Raw genomic sequence first — 25972 nt, forward strand, 5'->3', positions numbered from 1 at the left:
ATTCCGCAACGGACGCCTCATTCTCAGGAGTGTTTGGAGGCGTTGATGGTGGTTCCGGCTCCATCGAATCGCCAGAGTCAGGGAGTTGGGACTCCGTCTCATCCACTTGAAGATCGCCGTCGTCATCGCTCACCTCGCCGCTGTGATCCTCCTCCTCCTCATCATCATCATCTGCCAGGGATCCAGGATCCGGCTCACGGGTCTCAGCAATGGTGTTCAGCGATCGGGAGGGTCCCGGTTCAGAGTCAGGGTCCGGGGACACGGGAGAGATCAAATTCAACAATTCATCCGTAAACATGTTGATAGGATACTTCAGTCATAGGGTAGCACTCCACAACGGATCGATGAGGACGGGAGGTCTGATTCTACGGACACTTCCGATGTTCTCCATATCTTCTGGATGCAGAATGAGTAATCGCAGTCTTTATAATGTGTACTATGGTGGGAGGCGCCAGGGGGAGGGGTTAAGGAAAAAACTGGGAGTGGCGGGGGCATGGTTAACTAAAAGTGGGAGGATCAGGGGTGTGGTTAACTAAAAGTGGAAGGATCGCAGGCGTGGTCTAAGGGAAAAGAGTTTTTTTCACTGCTATGAGGTCTTTCCAGTGGCAGCAGCTGTGAAAGAGTGATCCAATTGTATTATCTGGTCCTCCAAACCTTTCCATCCATGCGACCAGCAGGACATTTAGCAATATCTGGAATACACCATAGCAGGTATTAAAGGCCTCCAAAACCGAATCCTCCGAACCTTTTTTCCCGTTGCTGCCCCAAATGCCGGCGCAAAAGCACATAGAGCCTATAACACCCGCACACAACGCTGGAAAGCACTTTTTTAGAATAAAAAGAATAAGAAAAGAAGAAAAAGAAAAAGAAGTTTGTGTACCCTCTTCCACAGACTCACACTTCGGAGACCTGGTCGGTGCATCCTCCTCTTCCACCACCTCGCGCTTCAGAGGTCAACCGAGTATCAGCACCGGCTTGACGGGCTTCGCCTTCACAACATCTTCAATAGCGTTAGCTCGGACGTATCGAACCAACATGTGATACAGCACACCCCAGTCATTGGAGCTCAGCATCGCTAGGGAGGGTACAGGTCCCTGCTTTTCACCCTCAATCCGCTGATATAGGCAAAGCTCCCTCGTAGCATACTTGAACGTATAGCCACATGTACCGATCCGTCCGTACGGTTCAAGCGGCCATTCTTGCTCCAGTGATTCCGATGGATGGAGCTGGGTCCTAAGCAGATGCATCACATGCTTCTTTGGCGCGTTCAGGATCGTCGGCATGTTTTCGTACACCGCAATCGGTGTGTCGAGAAGATCGGTAGGTGAATCACTCTCTCCTGAGCCATTTTTTTTTCTCCAAAAAATCAGTAGTAGTAGTAGTAGTAGTAGTAGTAGTAGTAGTAGTAGTAGTAGTGCATTTTGTGACGGGTATAAATAAAGCCCTTTCTATAGGGAGGGTGAGAAGAGGGGCCTCAGGACCGCTGGAGGGAGGTTGAATGGACATCACGGGGGGAGGCGGGACTTAATTTCCCCCCCCACTTTCCCATGGGGTGGGGCAGGGTGGGGGAGGGGGTGGGGGCTAGGGGAGGAGGGGGGCCGCGGGGGGGCATGGGCTGGGGGGGGGGGGTCAGGGGGAGGGCGAGTTCATTCAGAGGTCAACCTGTCTGTTTGATTAAAGGTAGTGTGTCTTCTCTCTAGCCTGTTCTGAGGAGGGCTCTTCAGAGTGACTTTTTACAATGTTGAAACTCCGAAAGAAGGATGAATTTGGGGCAAACAAACTGAAATACTATGTTTTTGGCCTTCAGAGATCTATATGACATGACTGAAAAATAGCATCATATGTCCCTTTTAATGACAGCTGCTGTCAGCCCAAAGACTGCACTGCATGCCCAAAAATGGTCAGTTGTGGACTTCCTGTTGGATTTAGGTTATTGGTGTCAATGGGTGATTTTTAGATCTCGATGAGACGAATACGTGAGTAATTGGTTTAATCTCTCTACGACATTCCTACGGGCTGTAGCGACCATTTTTTCAAAAATGTGACTTTTATTTTGAAGGGTTGATAAAATCCACACTGTGTGACTTTTGACAAAGTTTGAAAGAACTTCTGTAGAGAAACTTCTCCTCTATCATGCCACATTAAGCTGAAGTCTCTATGACAAACGGTCTCAGGTGGTATGTTTAAATGAGGAGTGATTTTTACTTTGAAAGGGAAATAAATCAAATCAAATCAATCAAATTTTATTTGTATAGCCCTTTACACACAAAAAAGTGACCAAAGTGCTTTACAGTGAAATAAAAGCAATAAATTCATAACAACTAAAACAAATAAAATGGATGGTACAAATTAAAATTTTGTCCATGATCAATTAAAAGGAGCTATGAAAATAAAAAAAAGATAATATACAATTAAAACAAAGTGCCACTGTGCTACTGAGAGTTAAATGCCAGCCTGAATAGATGAGTTTTAAGCCTGGATTTAAAAAGGCCCAGGTCAATGATGGTTCGCATGTCGGGGGGCAGTTTGTTCCAGAGTCTGGGCCCAGCAACAGAAAACGCCCGATCTCCCCAATGTTTATATCGGACTTCCTGTTGGATTTAGGTTATTAGTGTCAATGAGAGATTTTTAGATCTCGATGAGACGAAGGCGTGAGCAATTAGTTTCATCTCTCTACGAAATTCCTACAGGCCGTAGCGACCATTTCTTCAAAAATGTGACTTTTATTTTGAAGGGCTGATAAAATCCACACCATGTGACTTTTGAAAAAGTTGTGTAAATCGTTTGTATAGAAATTTCTCCTCTATCAGGCCGCACTACTCTTACGTCTCTACAACAAACGGTCTGGGATGAGATAATTTTTAAATGAGGAGTGATTTTTACTTTGCAAGGGAAATAGTGGACTTCCTGTTGGATTTAGGTATAGGTGTTTCTCTGGGTGAATTTTATATCTTGATGAGACGAACGCATCAGCGCCGATCTGGTCTCTCTACGACATTCCTAATGGTTGCTGTGGCTATTTTACTGTTTCTAGGTGGCGCTAGAAAGCAGATGGGGTTATAGGGTTATTTTTCCACTGTATAAAATTTGATGATTGTATGGATGTGCCTGCTAATTTTGGTGAGATGTCGTGCATGTTTAGCGGGTCAAATTTGGCGTTGAATACAGCAACTTTTGGCTATTACGTTGATCGGGAAATACCGGACTTCCTGTTGAATGTTGGGTATTGTTGACGAATTGTTAATTTTAGATCTCAAGCACATGAACACATGAGCGGTACTTTGATCTGTCTATGACATTCACACAGGTTGTAGCTGAGATTTTAGTGTTTCGAGGTTGCGCTAGTTTCTCGGTGGCATTAGAGAGCAAATGGGGTAAAAAAAACTTTGATTTTATCAAATGTTTCGCCTGTCCGGACGTGCGTGCCAAATTTGGTGAGTTTTCATGCATGTTTAGGGGATGAAATTTGGCATCGAAGTGGCGTTGGAATAATAATAATAAGAAGAAGAAAAAACGAACGAAAAACAATAGAGTCCTTGCCCTCGGGCAAGGTGGCCTCAGTTTTGAGGCTACCTTGCCCTCGGGCTCGGTCCCTAAAAAGTTGAAATTTGAATTGTATCAGGTTGTACATTCTCAAAATGACCACGAGAGGTCAGCAAAGACTATCAATATGCACATTTCATTCTGACCTCTATCTACCTCAGAAAAGACTCAAACAAAACTAACAGAATTACAAGTACAGATTGTCGTTTATGTTGTATTAATTTATAATTCCTCCAAATTTTATCACACCATAATCTGAAGAGATTTGTTGGTGATGCTGGTTCAGATGTTTCAACAAATATCATATGCATCAATTTACTGTTGCAATAAATGAGTCGCCCTTATCATTGCATACAGTTTAAACAGATAATCAGATCACACTCTTTTGTTTCACTCATATTCAACTCTTAGCTAATCTGCTCAGATTAACTTGAGTGCACGCCACTTTGAGATGTGCCACAGAGTCACACTTCACAGGTTTTTGCAACAGCCTTTTCAAACACTCTCTGAGCATCATCAGCAACCAGGTCGAGCAAAAAATTCAGAATTCTGTAAGTGGAAACACCAGAGAGGATCATTGATACTGGAGTCCCAATAAAAACAAAGAATCTGGATATTTCCTCTGCAGCTGTTAATGTTCCTTCCAGTGCAAGTTGGCTCAACAGCTTCTTGATGAGCTCTGGGGTGATTGTTGTTCCTCCCAGTTTTGAAGTCATGACAGAAAGAAACTCAGAGTATGACACACCTGAGGAGTCAGAAAGCCTCTTCAGTGACTCCTTATCAAGCCCGAACCCGTTCACGTATTGCGTGACAATGCCTACGACCAAGACCAGATCAACAGCAGAGGAAATTCCCGGGACCGGTACAGCTGCCACACCTGAAGACAACAAAGCGTGATACTTGATTTGTGCTTGGTAAGCATCCTTCTTCTTCTTGATGATCTCCTTGCTGATATTGGGCAGAGCGTAGAGAAAAGCGTTCCTCTTGGGTGCAGGAAGCTCTCTCTCAAATGTCTCCTCCAGCAAATGAAATCAAACAGGTGGACCTCAAAGCTGGAGACCAGGAAGACCTGTGGAGCCTCAATGCCTTGATCATGAAGACCTGTGTCAAAGAAACAGAAAATCATCTTGTTGGAAAGACTTGAACAGCAACAACAGTGAGACTCTAACCCAGTGATTCTTAAACTTTTTCTGATGGTTCCCCCTTTGCTCGAAAAGAAAATGTTTGCCCTTTGCAGGTGGAGACATTGGTATTAAAACTACTGACTGGTCCAAAGTGACAAAACTACTGTTTTAATGTGTAACCCTGCTGAAATGTTAGTATATATTTAAAATGCATAGTTCGTGGTTGATTTAAAAACATAATAGTTTACCAAGCAGAGGCCAGTTTGGCCCAACCCCTCCCAGAACCCAGAGATGGGCCACAGTGGTCCAGTGCTTTTGAATACACAAGTCGTCGTCCTCCAGCCAGCCACCTTTCATTTGTAAATGCAGCCGCTACGCAATGCATCATGCAGGAATGTGGCATAAACAGAGGGAGAAGTGCAGCGCACACACCAATGTTCAGCTGATGCTTCTATAACTCTCTTCATGTGATAGTTTGTATCAGTTTGACACAAATGACCATTTTCAGAAGAGAAAACTTTGTTGTGGATGTAAAGTATCAGTTTGCACGAGAATTGGGGAGTTTGCACATTTTATTAGTGTCTGTATTTCATAGTTAGAAAAATAAGAGATATTTCTTACAGTGCATTTATGGGTCCTGTGTATGAAAACAATATTTGTTATAACATAGTATGTACAGTGCCTTGAAAAAGTCTTCACCTCCTTTGAATTCTTTGCCCTTTTTCTTAAATTTACGACTTTAAACAAAGTTATAAAATTGGCATATTTTGTGAGGAACCAACATCAAATGGGACACAATTGTGCAGTGAAATGAAATTTGTACAACATTTAAACTTTTTTTTTAAGAAATAAAAACCTGAAAAGTGGGATGTGCAATATTATTCACCCCCTTTTCTCATAGTGGCTGCAGAAGTTGTCTGATTGTTTCCTTAATGATCAAATGTTGAGCTAATGACTAAACAGAGTCTGAGTGCAATCCAATCTTAGAACAGATGTGACAAACGCAAAACTACGCTACAAAAATCAGTCCTTCTGTTGAGGGGAGGTTTGAGGTGGCCTTTTCATAAGGCTACCTCCTGCACTGAAGTGCCTTCCTCCCCCTCACACTCTGGCCCCCAAACCCCCACCACAAAAAAAAAAAAATCCATTGTTTGGAAAGAATCTTCCTTCCTGGCTCTCCCCCCCCAATAGGTATGCATGAGCCAACAACCTGGTAGGTATCGGCTGCGTTTACAAAAGAAAAGCAGGCCAGTGAGTGGCCGTTGAGCTGTGCACTGAAAATCAGGGGAAAAGGGGAAGAGTTTCATAGGTAGGAAAGAAGAACTTGGGATCACAAAAAAATCATTGAGTTTGGAAAGAATCTTCCTTCTTGGCCGATTTGCCAATTTTATATATTTATGTTTGAAAAATGAAATTTAACAAAAGGTAAAAAAATTCAAGGAGGAAATATACTTTTGCAAGCCGCAGTATGTGCTTGTAGAAAATATAACACTGAATAAGCATCCAATGTAAAACTGAAGTAAGAGGTTGACACAGTTTATGTTTTTAATTTCTTCCTGTGATTTATTGATGATGCACAGAATTCAGTCTGCTTGGCTGATCCGGGCAGCTCCTGACGAATCTTATTCATTGTGCCAAGGATGGTGTTCTTCCATTGGAGGAGTTGTTTGGCGAGTGCCAGAGACGTGAAGAAATGTATCTGTTGTTACCGTTCTGCCTTTGTCCAGAAACGGCTCCATCTGCTTTATCACCACATCTTCTCCCACTCTCACTCCCTTGGCATGGCTGGGGTCTTTCCCAACACAGGGGGTCATGTTCCACACATATTTAGTCTTCAGGTCACATGCCACCCAGAACTTTATCCCAACCTTGTCTGGTTTTGTTGCAATGTATTGCAAGAAACAGCAGTGAGACTTTGTTGGGAACAGCTGTTTGTCTGTGGTGATGTGCCTGCCTGGATTGTAGGACCAAATGCAGTTTGCAACAAAGAAACTCCAAGCATTGGAGATTGTGGGAAACCTGTCAGTCTCAACTGGGTCCCAGTCAAACCTTGGGAGTTACATCACAATTTGTGATGGGTAAAAAAGTTCATTGTGTTTGGAAAGAATCTTCTCTGCCACACTCAAGGCCTCAGTATACTTCCCCGTCGCCGCTACGTCGTTCCTACGACATAGACGTCGTAGCCCTACGACGGGCTACGTCGGGGCTTGACGTGCGCCTCCCGAAAATTCTGACTTCGCGTCGTTTCGACGCGTGATGACGTGAACGTCGAGGGCTGTGATTGGTCCGCTTTCGCGTTGTTTATAGAATAAAGTAGAACTCACCCGAAATGCTTTTCTGATCCGAACAGTGCTTCGGGAGAAATTGAGATCCAAAATTGAGCGGCGCACATCCCTATACTGTTAGCCTTTAGCAGTGTTAGCACTGTTAGCAGACGGGGCTACGTGTATAGCCGCTCCTCAAACGGCTTTAATCGTCCAAAAGCTCATTAGTTTCACCAATATTTCATCACGGTCTGCTCAGCCTCTCCTCCACCACAGCCCGGTGTCACCAGATATGTCATATATGCAGATATATGTTCGGTAAATGCATGCGTGTCTAGATACGTACGTCTAGAAATCTATGTCTATAGATCTATGTCTAGGCAAAGCCGGAGCTACGGAAGCCGCATTGTTGTTGTGACTGCTAGCGGCTTGGCAGAAGAGGGCGTTCCCTTGACGCAGGAGCAAGATATGTTCAGTAGCGGCGTAGGGTTGCCGGCGTAGGAACGCCGTGGCGGCGACGGGGGAGTATACTGAGGCCTTCAGGAGGAAATCTCAAAGTAGTCCCTGGCTCTTTTCAAGCCTCCTCCTCCCCCTCAGAGGTATGCATGAACCAACAAGCTGGAAGGTATCGACTGCATTTACAAATGAAAGGTGGCTGGCTGTAGGAGAACGACTTGTGTATTCAAAAGCACTGGACCATCTTGGCCACTCTGGGTTTCCGAGGTAGGCCAGAAAATCCTGGTATTCCTAGTGTTAAGAGGCTGTTGAAAATCAGATGTTTTTATTATGCTTTAAAAATGGTTAAATTCATTTTAAATTGTGTTTGTAAAAGGGAATGTTTTATTTCATTATGTGAAAACAAAAAGGAGAAAGTATTATTTTTATTTTAAAGTAAAATTGATTGTTTAAAAACCAGGTTGTTTTGGTCCTGTGAGCTGACGTGGAGGTGAGGTGCTGCGCACACAGGAAGAGAGGGGAGACGCATGCTCAAGGAAAGTGAATGAAAACAACTCATTTCTGTGGAGTGATTGGACCATTAAAGGATAAGTTCCCTTTCAACAGTTTTCACACTGTTTATAGAACGAAGTTGAACAATATACTCACCCAGAAGGGTTTTCTGATCCGATAAGTGGTTCGGGAGACATTTAGATCGAAAGTCGAGCTGCAGACATCCGTATACTGTTAGCCAATGGGGCATGTATGGCGCTGGCTCCCAAAACGGCTTTAATCGTTTAAAAACTCATTAGTTTCACCAATGTTTTCTCATGGTCCGCTCACGCCACACTACTCCTCCTCACGCCATTGGCTAACAGTATACGGATGTCTGCAGCTCGACTCTGGACCTAAATTTCTCCTAAACCACTTATCTTCTGGGTGAGTATATTGTTGTACTTCCTTCTATGAACAACGTGAAAACTGCTTAAACCAAACTTATCCTTTAAGTTTTGGGTTCCAACGTTCTCAAGCCACAATTCAGGCCTCCAACTTTTTTTTTTTTTTTTAAAGGGGGTGCCGACTTCATTTTGATAGTTTAAGGCTGTGAAACAGACACCGATTGTGTGAAACATTTGGTGAAGAAAAACATTGGCTATTAGCCTGTTGCTCACATTTGTGCCAACTTTCTCACTGAAAGGGTACTGATATTTACTTTATTCTGTTTTTTTGTTCACCACTAATTGAAGTGTGAATTTGCTATTTTGATAAAAAGATTGCTGTTGTGTTTTCCAGAAAAGGTGCCATTTGCCCAAATAATTACAAGAAACCTAATAACTGTTTTGATCCCGGTTTTAAGTTAAAGGTGTTTTAGTGACCTAATACTTAATCCTGAATATCACACAAATATGCGAGAGTATAACTGAAATGAGCCCAGGGCCCGTTCTCAACAAGTAGGAAGGGCTAGAACTGTAAGGAAGCTTTCACATAAACTGTGTTTAGTTGAGTTTAGTTGGTTTTCAGTCCTAATGCAGTGCTGCTGTGTTGATGTTAAAAGCACAACTCAACTGTGGACTGGGTGAAGTAAACGTCTCCAGGAATGACCTGAAGAGGTGAACTTGAAGCTCCTAAAGTCGACCTCAGGTGTGAGCTGAATTCAGTGTGAACATTGTTGTCTGCCACCAGTTTGAGCTGAGAAAGCTTCTGTGTTCTGTTGAGATAACTTTTTTAAAAACACTGAAAAACTGATTTGTTGCTTTGCTCAGTAAATGCCTCAAAGAAAAAGGGTTTCAGTATGGAGTCAGTCTGCACAGAAAGAAAAAGTGAAGGCTGGGAGTGAATGTAATCATGTTACCGTTAAGCTTTCTTTCCTTCTTCTGCTACATTTATCAGTGCCTGTTACAGCGGCAGCACCAGATATTTAGTGGGTGGAGGGGCTCCATGTAGAAGCTTCTCAATGTGCTGCAGCAGTTAAAGCTAGGGTCGACGATCTTGGAAAAGTAGCATGTAGCACGAATGTAGCATCTCCCCAAGGCTCCGCCCAGCTCCCATCCATTGGAGGAGCTCCCGTTGGGAGCGAATGCACTGGACGCGGAGGCGCCATGCACACGGAGTTTGTGATCGCCTCCAATGTTATTAACGTTTCTGACTGCCCGCGCACAACGCGCATAGGAGCGCAGCTCGCCCGCTCCGCTTCGTTTGATTTTTCACGTGAGCCGCGAGCGCCGAAAGCGCCTTGGCAGCGCGCGCGTGCACTGAACCAGGGCCAGTGCACGCCATTGAAATGTACGCGCAGGGGGCTGGTAGAACGGCGAAGGGATTTGATTGGTTCCTGAAGAGCGGTCCGCGCCTTTCGATTGGTCGGAGTTTTTACACTCCTGTGGCTGCTACAATTGTCAGACTTTTTCCGCACCTTTTTCTGTACACATAATGAATTGACTTCTCCCAGGGGGCAAGGAGCATTTCACTCAGTATGACAAAAAGTGCTTTTGGACAACATTGTCTACCCTGGCTTTAAGGGGAGTTTCTAGTTTTGTTGTTGATATCATCTCTCTGGCATTTCCCTTTTCAGCCTCATGAGCGACTGCACATGCCCAGGACAGCAGGTCAAATAGAGTCAGTGAAAACTTTCACAACTCCAGAATGTACGCTGTATGTCTGTGCTTCGACAGTAAAGTTTTAATATGTCTGGTTATTTTATTGAATTCATAGTCTAACTAGTGTTAGATTTCAGATGAATTAATTCCTTTCGGGAATTAAGGTGTGCCTCAATGTAAAGTTGAAATGTTGCTTCTCTAGTCCAATCCTCATCTGTTTGATTTAGTCACATTAAGTAAAGAAGCTGCAAAACATCTTCTTTGCTCTTTGATCTGTTTCACGAGGAGACAAAACTTCTCTGTTTTAAATAAAATAGCACTTCAAAACAACAAGGAAAAAAAATCCTCAGTGTTGAACATGATAATACTTAAAGCGAATTATAAAGTGTATTTACCTTTAATGCAGTTTTCTCTGATATCGTCGAGAGTCTTCTGTCTGTTGAAATGTTTCTTTCCTCTTTCCTCGTTGCTTATATCACTGTCAATCTTTGAACGAAGAAAGTAGATTTTTTTCCCCATCCTCTTGATCTCCAGAGCGAGTTTCACATCGTTTTCTTTGAAGCGACAGGCTGCGATGATGATGAAGAAGTCAAACCTCTCAAATCCAACCCGCTCTAAGTACTTATCAGCTGGGAACTTGGGGGTTCCAACACCAGGGAGATCCCATAGTCTGACATTGGGGTGGTTCGGATGAGGATACGATTCGATCACTGCTGTGGTTTCTGCAACTCCAGTCGGGGCGGCTCCTTTATCGCTGCCGTTTATGCCTCTGAAAGAATTAATGAAGGTGGATTTTCCAGAGCCAGATTCTCCAGTGATGGCGATGTTTAGTGGAGGGGTCTTCTGCTTCTCCAAATACTCCTTTATCTTTGCAACTCCTTCAGCAGCACTTTTTTCCATTTCTCCTTGAATTTGTGTGACTGCATCACTTGTAAAGACATCCCGTTGATCTTTCATGTCCATCTTGGGAACTGAGAAAAATAGGAGCAGTCATCATTTTCTTGTCATACATAGATTTCAAGGTACAAACAATCCTTTAAGTACAATACAATTTAAGACAATGCAATATACTTTATTGTCCCACTCGGTAAATTTTTCTTGGGTTCGGTCACTGTGCCATAAATGCTGAAAGTCACAGTGACAACGAACAAGTATATTCCATCACATTACACAGAACACATACATACACCACATAGTAAAATTTGTAAAACCACTATAAAAAAGTGTTGCCAAATCTCTGGCCTCAAGCAGCATTGTTTACGAATTTGATGGAGGTTGGAACAAATGAATTGTTAAAACGGTTGAGTTTGCAGCTGGGGACTCGATATCGTCTGCCCGAGGGTTGGAGCTCGTTTTCAGAGTAAAGGATAGGTGATGGTTTGGTCACTCTCCTCTGGGCTTGCCTCACAACACTTTGTTCATAAATCAACTTGGTAGTCGATTGGTAGGATTGGTTGTCAGTTTTTCCCATCACCTTCATGGCCGTGTGCACTGAATGAGCCAATCTGGTTTTCACCTTTCAGTATGGTGGCCATCCCATCCCATATCAGACCGAGCTCTCTAGTGCTGCCTGACAAAATCAGAATTTGATGCTTTTGTCCAAACAATACAGCCCGAGTCTGCACAAAAAGTACAATCTTTGCTGTAAACGGGAACATACACTCTTCACATGGACGTTCCAACTGGAGGAGCAGTGTAAGTGAACTCCAGGATACTTACTTGAACTGACCTGCTCAATGGGTGAGTCAAGTATGACAACAGGACTTTAGTCCCCACTGATCTTGGGTCTGAGAATATCTCTTTAGTTTTTTTTTTACTTTAAAGATGATATGATGGAACATCACACAATTCAACAACAACTATTTCACAAAAAAAGACATGTTTGGATCTTTGTGCAATCGGATGAGCATGGTGGAATCATCAGAAAGTTCAAAACCAATGTTCCCAGGGAGACTGTTTGTGTATTAATTTGCGTAAAAAGGACGGGGATCTGACACACTCTGCAAGGCACCTGTGCTAATGTGAAAATGCCTGTTCTTTCAAAACGGCCTGTGAGCTGGCTGCGCCTCCCATCCCTCTTCAAGGAGGAGAAAGACCAGGTGGAACTAATCACCTGGTTCATGTCCCCGGCCGGTGACGTGCCGAAAAGTAACTGCCTGCTGAAAAAATGACTGCCCCCGATGGGAACGCACATCGACGTGTTTCTGTATGTCTCCACTGCTCGCATACACTGTGCGAATGTTTCATAAAGTATTCTTTCTGAATATTTCTAAGAGTATTTTTTACAAATGACACACGCAGTCACTTTTATGCAAGCAGCTTCCGAAAAGTGACTGCGCTTGTAACTGAGGGATGTCTGTTGTCAGGTTGTGTGTGTAATTTTTAAAAAGATACTCTTAGAAATATTCATAAACAATACTTCATGAAACATCCGCACAGCGTATGCGAGCAGTGGAGACATACAGAAACACGTCGATGTGCGTTCTCCTCGGGGGCAGTCACGTTTCGGCACGACACCAGCTTCAAACGCAAACTTTAAGTTTGATGTATGTTTGTTTGTTTGTTTTTTTCTCTCCATGGAAGCGCGAAGTTTGCATTGATTATTAAATGTATGCAAGAATGAATAATTATTTAAAATGTTGATAAACGTTCAGTCACAATTTTACTGAAAAGAACAAGTGCTGTTTTTCAAAAACATTTGATTTATTGCTGCATTTTTTAACCTCTGTTTAAACAGTATTAAATCAGTTAAATATTTGAAATCTACCTTTGTTAAGAATACTTGGTTCTTTATTGCCAAATCATAATTAATTTTATTTTGAATGCAACTTTTATGAAAGTTTTAAAACATGTTGTAGGAGTAACTTGGGTTGTGTTTTGTGTTTTCCTTGTAAAAGTTTTTCACCTAAAGAATCCTGGTGTTATCTACTAAAGAACCCAAGAACCCTGATAAAGAACCTAAATGCTGAAGAAACCTGGCACAACCTCCTAAGGAAACTTGGTAAAATCTGCTAGAGAACCTAAGGAAGCCTAAAGAAAGCTAAAAGAAAACTAAAGAAACCGAAAGAAACTTTAAGATTCAAAGACTTGCTAAATAAAGTAAAGAAATACAAAGAAATCACGGAGAACTAAAGACACCTAAAGAACTGGAGAACAACAAAGCCAAAGAATATTATAGAATTCTAAAGAAACTTAAAAGGCTCAAGAAATCTAAACTGAACTGCTACTGAAACCTGATGTGATGCCAATATAAGATTGAAAGAAAACTTGGACTGGTTCTTTGAGTGAAATCCTGTGGAACATCCCGTCCGGAATGGCACAAAAATTCAGAACCCAGTCATATGAAATAAGTAGTACTGGTATTTTAATTCTGCAGGTAGGATTTGGGTTACTGAGGGTTAATGAGACTAGTCAATATAATAAATCACCCCAAATCCATCTAAATCATACCAGCCCTCAGTCCTGCTTCTGGGCTACAACAGATGTCAGCTGACATGAAAACAGTCCTTGACAGGAAACACACACACACACACACACACACACAAATTCAGGAAACTTACACAATTACAGGAAACACAACTGCAGACAGAAATGATCACAGGAAACATGCATGCGTACACACACACACACACACACACACACACACACACACACACACACACACACACACACACACACACACACAGTGTCATTGTGACATTGTGTTGTATAGAGTCTGGTGGACGGTGACCACATTTCAGTGCCATACCAGTATCTTCATGTTACACGTCAAAAAACTTGATTTCACACTGGAGCTGTCACGATATCAAATTTTCTCTTCACGATTATCATGGGCAAAAAATATCACGATAATGATATTATCACGATATCAGCAAAAATGTAACTAATAATGGTACAAACATTCAGATTCATCTTTAATTGTATTTTGGTTTGTTTTCTCTCTTTTCCCAGATGAATTACATTCAGAATACCTGTCAAATGAGGTGTTGAAACAATATGAGAACAGTAACTGTACAACTAGTGTAGTTACATTCAACTAATTAAAATGTTATGAACTGATTAACAGAGGATCCACAGCAGAGGCGTCATTTACGTAGGGTTGGTGGGTTATGAAAACCTTCGGGCCCTGTTGGGATGAAATCCTGTACCACCACCACACTGCCGAGAGTTTTTGTTTGTTTGTTTGTTTAAATCGGAGGCGGAATGAGCAGCAGCTGCTTCTCTCCAGCCAGAGGCGTCGCTACTGGCTAGGGCCCCGAGCTGAAGGGGGCCCGGAGGGACGGCTGACATCAGTCAATTTCAATGACAAATTTAAGGCGCTACACTAGACGCTGCAACGACAACGTGTCGAAAATCCCCCGCATGGGGCCCTTTTCCGAGTACTCACCGGTTAGTTGCTGGAAGGGGGCCGGCGGAGAAGACGGCGGATATCAGCGACACAACTTGAAACCCCCCGGACACATTACAATGACACGTCTGGAACCTACCTAATGGGGCCCCACTACTACCCGGCTAGCTTCAATGTGCAGTCAGTGTTGCCAAACACACTTTTTTCGGGTTAGGATACAGCGTCTCGCTGTCGCTGTCGGCCACCGCCGACATGTTTAGTTCACTCGTGACGCTCGCTAACTGGGAGCCCCGCTAGCTAGGAGCCGTGCCGCTACTGCTGCTGCTGTGTTTATATGTGTGTGCGTGTGTGTGTGTGTGTGTGGGGGGGGGGGGGGGGGGGGGGGGGGGGTTGCTGCAGGCGGGAGACGAAGCAGGGCGGAAGAACAGGAGCGGATTTTGAAAATACACTTCAACACGTTTCAAGTGGCTCTAGATCCTCTGTACGATATTATCATGTGCGCATTTTGAACACGATATTGAAATTTCATTTTTTAATACCACGATTATCGTCAATACCGGTTTACCGCGACAGCCCTATTTCACACATTCACCTTTAAGTTCAACCTCATAGGGTTTTCTTTGAGAAATCTGTTGGATTAGTTCGAAATGAGACAGGATGTAACTCATTCAGAATTCCTCCACAGACCAACAGACAGAGAAGCTGGAGCAGAAACACTGTCCTGGCTGTTTCTACAGTTCGATGGAGACCCAGAGGACAGTCTGTCAGTCAGTTATGGGATTTCAAAAGAAAATAGTTGGTGAACAGTTTGAAAAGTGGTCAGTTGACCATGTTCAAGTTCTCAAGGCGCTGAGAGGAGATGGATAGAACAAGTGGTGCCAAGAAGCTCTGGGCAGAAATCCAGAGAAGAATATAGTACTACTCACAAGAAACAAAAGAAAATAAACCTACACTTCCTTTTGTGTAAATTATCCAGGGCTCACAAAAAGCAGTATTTGTTTTTTATGTTGTTCTATGCTTTACAGTAATATCTGATGAAAATTGTATATTTTCTGCAAATATCAAAGAAAATTAAAGCCGCAAGCGGCATTGGGCTGGACCGAGCCCCTACGATTGTCGGCGACTGAGGCCGTCCTCGTACCTTGCCGACCGAAGTCCAGGTCATCGGGAACTTTGCTACTCCATAAACATCCATTTTCATCATGATTTGACCTCAAAGGGGACATATTATGCTTTTTTCAATTTGTGAAGAGTTTCTTACAGTAGTATGTGTAGCCGTAGCCCCATTATGACGTTCAAATCTGAAAAGTGTTTCCTCCCTGTGTTGCTGCACCACATTTTGTAACAGGACTATTTAGATTAAAGGTGCATATACAGGATATATACAATTTTTTTTTGTTTGTTTTTAAAAATGGTTAGTAATTTAGTGAGAAATTCAGTGAATAACAAACTCTGAAGGTAAATGAAGACCTTGAGACGAGTAGAAGGGACACACAGAGCATCTCCAAAGTCTTCACTGTTCACAGTCTAATGCTGGCGGACACTGTGCGATTTTAGAAATCTGACTGTCGGAGAAATGCTCCCACTGCACGATTGGGTTCGTCACTCGTACTCTATCTGACCCGACGACATGTACACTCATACTGTACAACTGCTGTCGGTCAAGATTATTGACAACCACGGCGTCAGTCGGCGTGTGACGGCACGACGTGCTCGAGTGTAAACAATGAAAAACCAAGGTTCCGTGTTCCTATGACAACCACAGCGTGCATGACAACAAGACGGCGAGCAGGCAGCAAGTTGTTGCAGTTGTGTGCGCTGTCGTCTGTGCTGAAACTGAAAAAAAAAGAAAAGGATTTGGGTACGTGAATGGCTGAGGAGACGTGGTCGTTATGGGATGTCCATCCTTCATCAGGAACTTGAGGTAACGTTAATGTAAACTATATATTGTTTTACTGTAGCTATGATAGTTTCACGTTAGCATTAGCAATTAGCACTAGCGTTGAGCCGCACTGAGTCAGCCAATGTTGCTTTCAACACTATACTGCCTCGGCGAATTCCTCATCTGTAGCCGATTAACGTTATGATGAATATAGTTAGCTCCACCGGCGTCTTCTGCGCAGGTGCGAACGTAGAATCGTGACGTAACACCACTCACACTGTACGAGCTACAGCGAAAATTTCTGGCATGCCAGAAGTTTGATCGGGAGGTCGCAGCATTATCGTTAGAACGTAGCAGCAATTAATCCTTCCTTGTGAGTGTTCTCACACTGTACGGCTCACGACCTCCCGAACGGAAGTCCCGACGCTACGATGTTTCCACGATGACGCAGCGTGGTCTGCGACGGCAAAATCGTGGTGAAATCCCCTCGAAATCGCACAGTGTCCGCCCGGCATTACTCCAAAATGGATCATTTTACTTCTTCAAAATTCTGCATGCAAAACCCCATAATGACAACATGAAAGACGCTTTCTGAAAATATTGACGCATTTCGAACATATCACTGCTCACTCCTACGGTTCCAGTATAGAAAGTGGTATTATTGGAAATAATGCTGGCTTGTTCTCACACTGTTCTGACAGCTCAGCTGTTCCTTCCTACTGACAGGATCAACCCCTCCACCACCACTGGCTCCTGCTCTGCTTCTGACACTAAATCACATAATGCTCCAAATTCTCAGCACAAAACTGCCCTTTTTATAGAGCCTTCTAATCAGTTTGGTCAGTTCCATTAATGTAGAGCTGAACCATGAGGTATCCCCAGGGCATGTTTCACATGTAGCAGGTCTGCACCGTACTCTTCATCAGTAATATATTACTTGAAAGTCAATGGTTGCTCAACACTGAAACTCGAGGGAAAGAAAAATGTCATGAGGCACGTTTACATGGACCAGGTATAAGCTGATTATACGTGGAGCAGATTGTAAAATGTGTCATGTAAACGACCGAGTGGATCCGCTTCACTCGGAGCGGATTGTATTTTGGAGCCGATCGTAAGAGGTGGTCCCTTATAAACGTGCCTGACAGCGGAGTGGATTAAACGGGGGGAGTATTTGTCCCGCGCATGAGTTCCCTCATACGTGGAGACGTGTGACGTGCCAGTAAACAGGAAGCATTGGAGAGGCAAGATGGAACCTAATCGCGCAAGAGCAAGAGCTCCATAGCAGAATACAAGCGATCGCTGGCTGGTGTTATGGATTAACTGGTTCCCGTGTTAACGAATGATGGCGGAGGTCTGTGTAAACACAGGCTCATTGCAGCAGTTGTTAAAGTAAGAATCACAAAAGACTTTAAACGTATACACTCACTGTAACTGTAGATAACCGGCGTTCATCAGAACGACCACATGTTTCAGTCATGTATTGGTCACAAGTTAACACGGGCACCAGATAATTCGAAACATCGGCATGCGGCACAGAGTTCACACCGAGATGTGCCGCTCGGCGCAGCGGTGCTGCAGCCAGGGGAGCAGCCGCTCCTTCAGATCATGGAGATTTTGGGACATTATTTGAGCAGATATCAGCAGTTAAAAAAACTCTGCTCGGCGCCGAGGACTGCTGCTGCAGAGGTAAAAACCTGAAAGTTCCTCGTGAGACTTTGTGCGCATGTCACAGGACGCTGTATAATCCGCTTCACCCAGGGTCCTTGTAAACGAGGATTCATCGTGGATCCCTTTGTATGCCGTAACGTGAACACACTCACGTTGAATACGATTGTTGACAATCGGATTGAAAAAACACCCATGTAAACTGAGCCATGTATGCTCAAAGATTCTGACCATAGCGCCACCTGATGGCTGCAGAAGGCGTGCACCATGAGCATGACAAAGTCAGCCTGAGTGAGCCAGTTAACCTGAGCTCAGGGCACCAAGGAACCTCTCTTGACAGATACTAATCTGTTTGATGGTATCAGTGCAGAAAAAGCCACGTGTTAAGCGATACTTCAACATGTTAGCAAATTGGCCCATTTAGGGCAATTCCCTAGTCATTTAGAACAGCATACTTACTTTTTTTGTGAGGGCGAGCTGTTGTTTATTCAGCAGTGGGTCTGAGGAGAGCTTCACGGCGGACATAATGGAAGTGGATGGTACAGTTGCTTCCCTCGTCAAACTCATCAAATACACAATCCAACAACCCCAAAACACTTGGGTGGACACGTTATAATCCGCACATTATGTCCGCCGTGAAGCTCTCCTCAGACCCACCGCTGAATAAACAACAGCTCGCCCTCACAAAAAAAGTAAGTAAGCTGTTCTAAATGACTAGGGAATTGCCCTAAATGGGCCAATTTGCCAAAATGTTAAAGTATCGCTTTAAAAGAAAAAACAGCCAATTGTGAAACTGCTGGACTCCTGACTGGTGAGTTGTCTGTATTTTCATGAATTGAAGCTGAATATGAACATTTTTCAACTTTGAATAGATCTCAGAACAGATCTCAATTTACAGTAAAAAGTCACAGAAATTGTTTTACACTTCTCGTCTGAGAAATGTTCTTTGAATGTAGATATTTTATCAGGTGAACTGAAACAAATATCTGATATTGATGACAAAATCAAACATCCACTGGTTAAAAAGTAATTTAGAGTACGTTGTCCTCTTCAGCATTTTTCTAACAGCAGTTCTTCCACCTTATAATTGAGAACAATGTACTCTTTCCACCTCTGTCTTTCACTGATTGACACAGTATTTTTCTGTTTTGCCTGGGATACAGTCAGGTCGGCACCAATCCAAGTCGGCCCTGGCCAACTTGGCATCGCCACCAGGATACAGTCAAGTCGGCATCAAGCCAAGTCGGCCTTGCGGGGTGGGCTCTCAAGTGGCCGAGTTGGTCGGTGCCGACTTGACTGTAAGCTGCTTACCAACTCGGCCAAAATCCTCTTTTTTTTAAATCACGATGCCGGCTGCAGCGCGACGATTTGCACAGTTTTTTGGCGATCTGTTTGAACTGAGTAGCTTAGCTACGAGCTGCGCAGCAACCTTAAAACTTAAAATACCAAGTCTTTACCAAGATTGCCAACCCCCCAACACACACACACACACACACACACACACACACACACACACACACACACACACACACACCAGCAAGAGCCGAGCAAATAAAAAACAAAGTTTGTTACGAGCACACACTTCGTCAAATTTCATTCTATTTCTGACCCTCAGACAGAAAAGGCAGGATAAATTAAATCAAGCCGAATTGTGCCTCATTAAGCCAGCTTGTGTGTTGAAGGGAAATTTACTTTATTTTGTGTGTTTTCAGTGCCTGAAGACTGCCCAGCGGGCCGAAAGGTCGTGCCGGCAAAAGACACGATTTAAGTTTCACCTTCGTTTTTGTCGTATATGCGCTCCTCATTTCAGTTTGTGCCTTAAACCAGCCTTTTCCTCATGATTTTTCTGATAATTCGGCTGAGTTCACTACAGAAAATAATGAGGAATTGACCGTGTTTCACCACAAAAAGCGCCACAGCTTTGTGTGTTTTTTTGCCGCTCAGCTGCAGCAAATGAGTGTGTGTGTCTGTGTGTGTATGTGTTTGGGGGGGGGGGGGGGGGGGGGGGCGTTAACGCCTGATGAAAATATTTGTCGGCGTTAAGGAAGCAGTGCGTTAACGTGCCCAGCCCTACTTAGAACTGGAAGCTTCTTATAACTGCTTAGCTGAAATAACTCTCCATGACGGTCCACTCTACTCTGAGCGTCATTGTTCCCCCGTTCCCTTACCTATAATGTCACAAACTTATAACCGGACTATTTAGATTAAAGCACCGCTAAGGAACTTACAGTTTTTGTTGATTTTGGCGGCGCCAGTGGACAAAAGCGGTATTGTTTTGCCTGAATGAATACTACATTTCCCATGAGGACTAGCGCGTGGCGTCGTAAAATGCTGCTCCCAGTGCTGTCGGACTGAAATCACCTACTTTTGTTTCCAGTAGCTGTGTGAAGGATGGATAGCGACGAGGTAATGAATCTAATGGTGGCTAAACAATGTTATATCATGATGTGACGCATGCTGTAAAGCAGTCGGCACATTTGGAGTTTTTTAGTGTGCAGGGTTTCTACCACCCTCCTCACAGCTGCTCAGTCCAAGTGAAAGCAATACTGACGCCCTCAGGCCATGACAGAGGGGTCATTCAACTAGTTGTAAGTCGAAGTATCATCACAAAAGATATTAAAATGTTTTATGAAGGTTGAAAAGTTCCTTAGTGTCACTTTAAAGGTGCATATTTATTAAGATTTTTTCTTTGAAACTCTGAAGGTTTGGGAGAAAGTGCTGTTGTCCAAACCGAATATGAGCTATTTAGTATTAACTTGACCAACCATGGTTGGTGGAAGAATAAATACAAGTATGATCCCACTAACACCAGACTCACAGTCAAGCATGGAGGTGGAAACATCATGTTTTGGGGCTGTTTTTCTGCAAAGGGTTCAGGGCAACTTCACCACATTGAGGGGTCAATGAACAAAACCAAGTCTGGGATGAAAACCTGGACTCAGGAGCAGGGCTGGAGTGGCTCTAATTTCCAGCCCTGGAGTTTCATACCTCAGACCGGCCCACTGACCCAAGGGTCAGGGAACATACGACCCTTTTGGACAAAAGCGGGGAACATAGGACCCTTATGTGGAAAAAAGGTCCTATGTTCCCCGGCCCATACAAAGTACAAAGCGGGGAACCAAGGACCCGGGGAACATAGGTACACTCCCATCTGGTCACGTGACCAGACAGCCGCTCGCGCTGCGTGCTCGTAGCTAAGCTACTCGTTCAAACAAGACGTCAAACATGAAGCTCCAGGTATATTATCCACCTCTAACCTGTCATTCACCATAATCACACAGTTTGTCCTCCAGTCCCCCGCCTATACGTGAGGAGAAGTGGCGCAGCCAGCACGAAAAAAAAAACTGTGCAAATTGTAGCACCGCAGCCACATCGTGATTAAAAAAAAAGAGGCTTTTGGCCGAGTTGGTAAGCAGCTTACAGTCAAGTCGGCACCGACCAACTTGGCCACTTGAGAGCCCCCCTGTGAGGCCAACTTGGCTTTGATGCCGGCTTGACTATATCCCGGAGGCGGTGCCGAGTTGGCCAGGGCCGACTTGGATTGGTGCCGACCTGACTGTATCCTGTTCCTTCCTACTGACAGGATCAACCCCTCCATCAACACTGGCTCCTGCTCTGCTTCTGACACTAAATCACATAATGCTCCAAATTCTCAGCACAAATCTCCCCTTTTCATTGCGCCCTCTAATCACTTTGGTCAGTTCCATTCAAGTAGAGCTGAACCATCAAGTATCTCCAGGCCATGTTTCACATGGAGCAGGTCTGCACCGTACTCTTCAGCAGTAATATATTACTTGAAAGTCAAAGGTTGCACAACACTGGCCGGTGCAAGTGATATTTTACTTTCCCAACATTGATCTTCATTATACTCAAAACAATAACATGATCGATCCTGTGATCAGTCCGACCTGCCCCCTCTGCACCGCTGTTTGGTGCTGAATCTTCTTTCCCAGGCTCTGAAAAACAAGGTTTTCCAGTTACGTAGCATCTCATCACACTGTGGTTTATCATTAACATAATGTTTTAAAATATATTCTGGTTATAAATATGTCTTGAAAAAAGCATGATATCACTGGACAGCGACCCATACATAACACACACCTGTGATAATATATTGTTAGAAGGCTCAGCTTCACCTCACGATTTATACAAACTGCAGAATATTAATATGGACTCCCTGAGTGTGGTCAGGATTCCTTCCTGCACCAAAATGTCATGTATGCTCAAAGATTCTGACCATAGCGCCACCTGATGGCTGCAGAAGGCGTGCACCATAAGCTTGACGCAGTCAGCCTGAGTGAGCCTGTCAGCCTGAGCTCAGGGCACCAAGAACCTCTCTTTACAGATACTCATCTGTCTCATGATAGAAGTGAAGCAAAAGCCACATGTTAAAAAATAATTTTTACATACTTCAAACCTAACTACAGACAGACAACATTTTAGACAACTTTTGAAGATTCTGATTCACATTGGCAAATTCTTTCACACATTGACAGCTCTCACTTTCACTCTCACAAATTGAGATGCAGACAGACAGCTCCAAACACACACTGATAAATAGTTTTGCAACAATAATACATTTGAAGGCCTAATTACAGACAGACAACTTTTAAAGATTGACAAATTCTTTTACATATTGACAACTCTCACATTGGACAGATTGAGATACAGACAGACAACTCTAAATATGCACTGTCAAATAGTTTTACAACAATAATGCCCCCCCAAAAAAGCATTACAAGAGAAGTAAACCATAAACAATACTGTCACAGAATACTCAGTACACTGAGAAAAAAGATTCAGCAGACTTTACCACTTGTAAAGTTCTTACCTGACTCTTTGTTGTTAATCTTTCCTTTATCAGGGTCACCTTTGTTTTCTTCTGAAACACAAATCATCATCTACCATCGGTACCAGAAAGGAGAGATCTCAATTTAAAAAAGTCACAGAAATTGTGTCATTGTCCAAATTGTTTGGAAAGTCAGTTGATTTATCTCATCAGTTTATTGACAGACCTTCTAATTGTCTGAGATATTCATAGTTATGTGTTCATTTATAAGTTAGGAAAACACCACAATTTCCCAGTCAGAAATTAATAAAGTGATGCTTTTTTTGAACTGCAGCCTCTGATTCCTGGACTGAGGAAGTGTGGTTGTCTGTCTGTTGTCTCTGAACTGTGCTGCTTTTTCTTTCTGTTTGTGTTCAGGACTCGGGGAGGCTGTGTGCTTAATAATACCGTCTGACTGGTTTTTGTCCTCCAAGCTCGACTCTCCAGCAGGGTTTTGTGGAAGTTCTCCACTGACTTGATCCAAGTTGTTTTCTTTCTTGTGTTCATCGATGCCACCCTCTTGAGATATGACTGAAAAGGTTAATTTCGATGGAGGCAAAGCTTTGGCAAGACCAGGAGGTTTAGCAGGAGTGGAATTCTCATGCTCTTCTGAAAGTGGGAAAAATATATGTATATCAGCATAAAAGGTGCTTGTAACTGTCAACCAGTATACAGACGCTGTGAGTCTTTCCAAATCAAGTCCAACCGACTGAATTCACCACAGCTGGACTCCAGTGAAGCTGGAGAAACCTCTCAAGGATGATCAGTGGAAACTGGAGACACCTGAGCTCAAAGCTGTGAAAACTTTAGTACCTGTGATTTCCTAATTTTTGTTGCTTATCTAATACATTTGGAAAGAAAACTTCTTAATCTTGACATCACATGTGTAAAATTTTGAGGAAAAAAGAATCAGATCCATTCTGAATTAAGGCTGTGACGTAAGAAAATGTAGAAAAAGACGAACACTGTGGATAGTTTTCAGACGCACTGCAGTCTGAGGAAAACAAGCAGAATCTACGAGCCTTCAGGATAAAAGATACACAATGTTGGATTTTATACTGTTATAGACAGATTAGATTAGATAGTCAGATAAACAGATAGACAGCTACACACACAGGCGACAGGGGGGCCACAGTAGCTCAGTTGGTAGAGCGGGTCATCTTATAACTGGAAGGTTGGCGGTTCGATCCCCGCTCCCGCAGACGTAAAACTGGCGTTGTGTCCTTGGGCAAGACACTTCACCCACCTTGCCTAGTATGAAAGTTGTGAGAGTGAATGGTTGGTGGTGGTCGGAGGGGCCGATGGCGCAGTTTGGCAGCCTTGCTTCCGTCAGTCTGCCCCAGAGCAGCTGTGGCTACAATAGTAGCTTACCACCACCGAGTATGGTGTGAAAGGGTGATGTGATATTGCAGTGTGAAGCGCTTTGGGCTCTGTCATGCAGGGTGAGAAGCGCTATACAAGTGTAGTCCATTTACACACATACTGTACATATGACACACACCGATTTATCTTAATTATCTGGTAATGTTTAAAATTAAATAATTATTTCCGATCATCTGTTGAAAAATTTGTGTTGTTTTCTTCACATCAAGTGCAAGAAGACACAAAACAGTAAACAGAAGCTTCACACACTGCAACAAAAATGATTATATTTAGTGAATCTTTGTTTTTTGAAAAGCTGGTTGTCCTGAATTTATCTTACAGTCAATGAAAAAAATCATTACAAAAAGAGGTAAATCTTAAATAATATCTTCACGGAATACTCAGTACACTGAGAAAAAAGATTCAGACTTTACCATTTGCAAAGTTCTTACCTGACTCTGTGTCGTCGTTCTCGTCAGCAAAGCTTGCTGGTTGTGGAGGAGACTGACAGGTGGGCTGTGTATTCATTAAAGGATTTTGTTCAGGGTCACTTCTGTTTTGCTCTGAAACACAAATCATCATCTGTCATCAGTATCAGAAAGGAGAGATCTCAACTTAAACAAGTCACAGAAATTGTTTTACTCTCTAAAGTGTTGGGATAGTCAACTGACTCATCTCATGAGTTTATTGACAGACCTTCACCTTTAACAATTGTCTGAAATGTTTAAAAGTTACATGGAAAATACCAAGTGTTCAAACCCTTTGTGGGAACTGTTTCTGAAACAACTTTGATGTGGCTGTCTGTCACAAAATCAGAAATGTTATTAAGTTTGTTTTTATTCACACCTCTGAAATCAATCCATAAATTGTCATCCTGTCCAATTTAAAACCTCTTTGTAGCTGAGTATGAACTTTTGAAAACCTATGAACATAATAATTGTTGTCAAAGCACAGTTTGGTCATCAAACTAAATGAAACTAAATCACTAAATAACAATAAACTTTGACTATATCTGTCGGTCAGCTGTCTTCAGTTCCTGGACAATATTATCTTCAAACCTGCTTCTCTGAGCGACATGTTTTACCTGGTTTACGTTGTCTTCGTTTCACTAATAGCAGCAGCCCCAAAACCACCAGAAGGACAGCAATGAGAGCAATGACAGCAACGACACACCCGACAATGATCCCAGTTAAATTCGTCTCTGCACAGAAACACAAAAATCAAAGTCATACACATCTCCATGCATTAAACCAACATTGGCAAAAAACTGTTGGAAAAAGAGACATTTATTTCATTATGATTACTGATTATAGAGCAGACATAAACTTTCTCTTTCCTTTCATCCACCACATTCAAAAAGATTTTTAATCCAGCTGTCAGTCTCACCGTGTGTCCTGTAACTAATCTCTGCAAAAATCTCTGCAAATTGCTGTCTGGAAATATACTTTCTGGAATGATAAAACTACATAAGGAGTGGAAGTCTGAGTGAAGTCTTACCAGAGTAGCAGCTCCTTGCAGAGAAAGTCGTCGTCTCTCTGGACATCGGGTTGCTCACAGTACAACTGTACTCTTCCTCATCATTCTCATCCCCCAGAGGGATTGTTAAATTTGGGCCGGGCTGCATGCTGCCACGCCAGCTCCATTCAAACTTCATGAAGGACTCAGAACGGCTGGATTCTGCAGAGCATTTCAGTGAGGCCCAGTTTCCAGATTCATCTGAGCTGGTGTCTTCTATCTCACAGGATATGGAAGGTTTGGATACTTTACCTGTACAGGTGCAAGATTATATTAATTCAAAAAAAACAAACAAACAAACCAGGAATAAGAAAGATGGTACATGCACTTCACAGAGTTTTTCCTGTTGTCTGAAGACACATTTCGCTGCATTCACACACAAATATAACAGCCACCATGCAAAGGAGCTTAA

General features: G+C 43.1%; 1 pseudogene; it reads right to left on the minus strand.

Annotated features, from left to right (window-relative positions):
- Positions 1-2371: 2371 nt before the first annotated feature.
- The window catches only part of LOC115403158 (interferon-inducible GTPase 5-like), a 30235-nt pseudogene continuing 6634 nt past the window's right edge, over positions 2372-25972 (minus strand).

Source organism: Salarias fasciatus, chromosome 16 (genome assembly GCF_902148845.1).
Source record: "Salarias fasciatus chromosome 16, fSalaFa1.1, whole genome shotgun sequence".
NCBI classification, from domain to species: Eukaryota; Metazoa; Chordata; class Actinopteri; order Blenniiformes; family Blenniidae; genus Salarias; species Salarias fasciatus.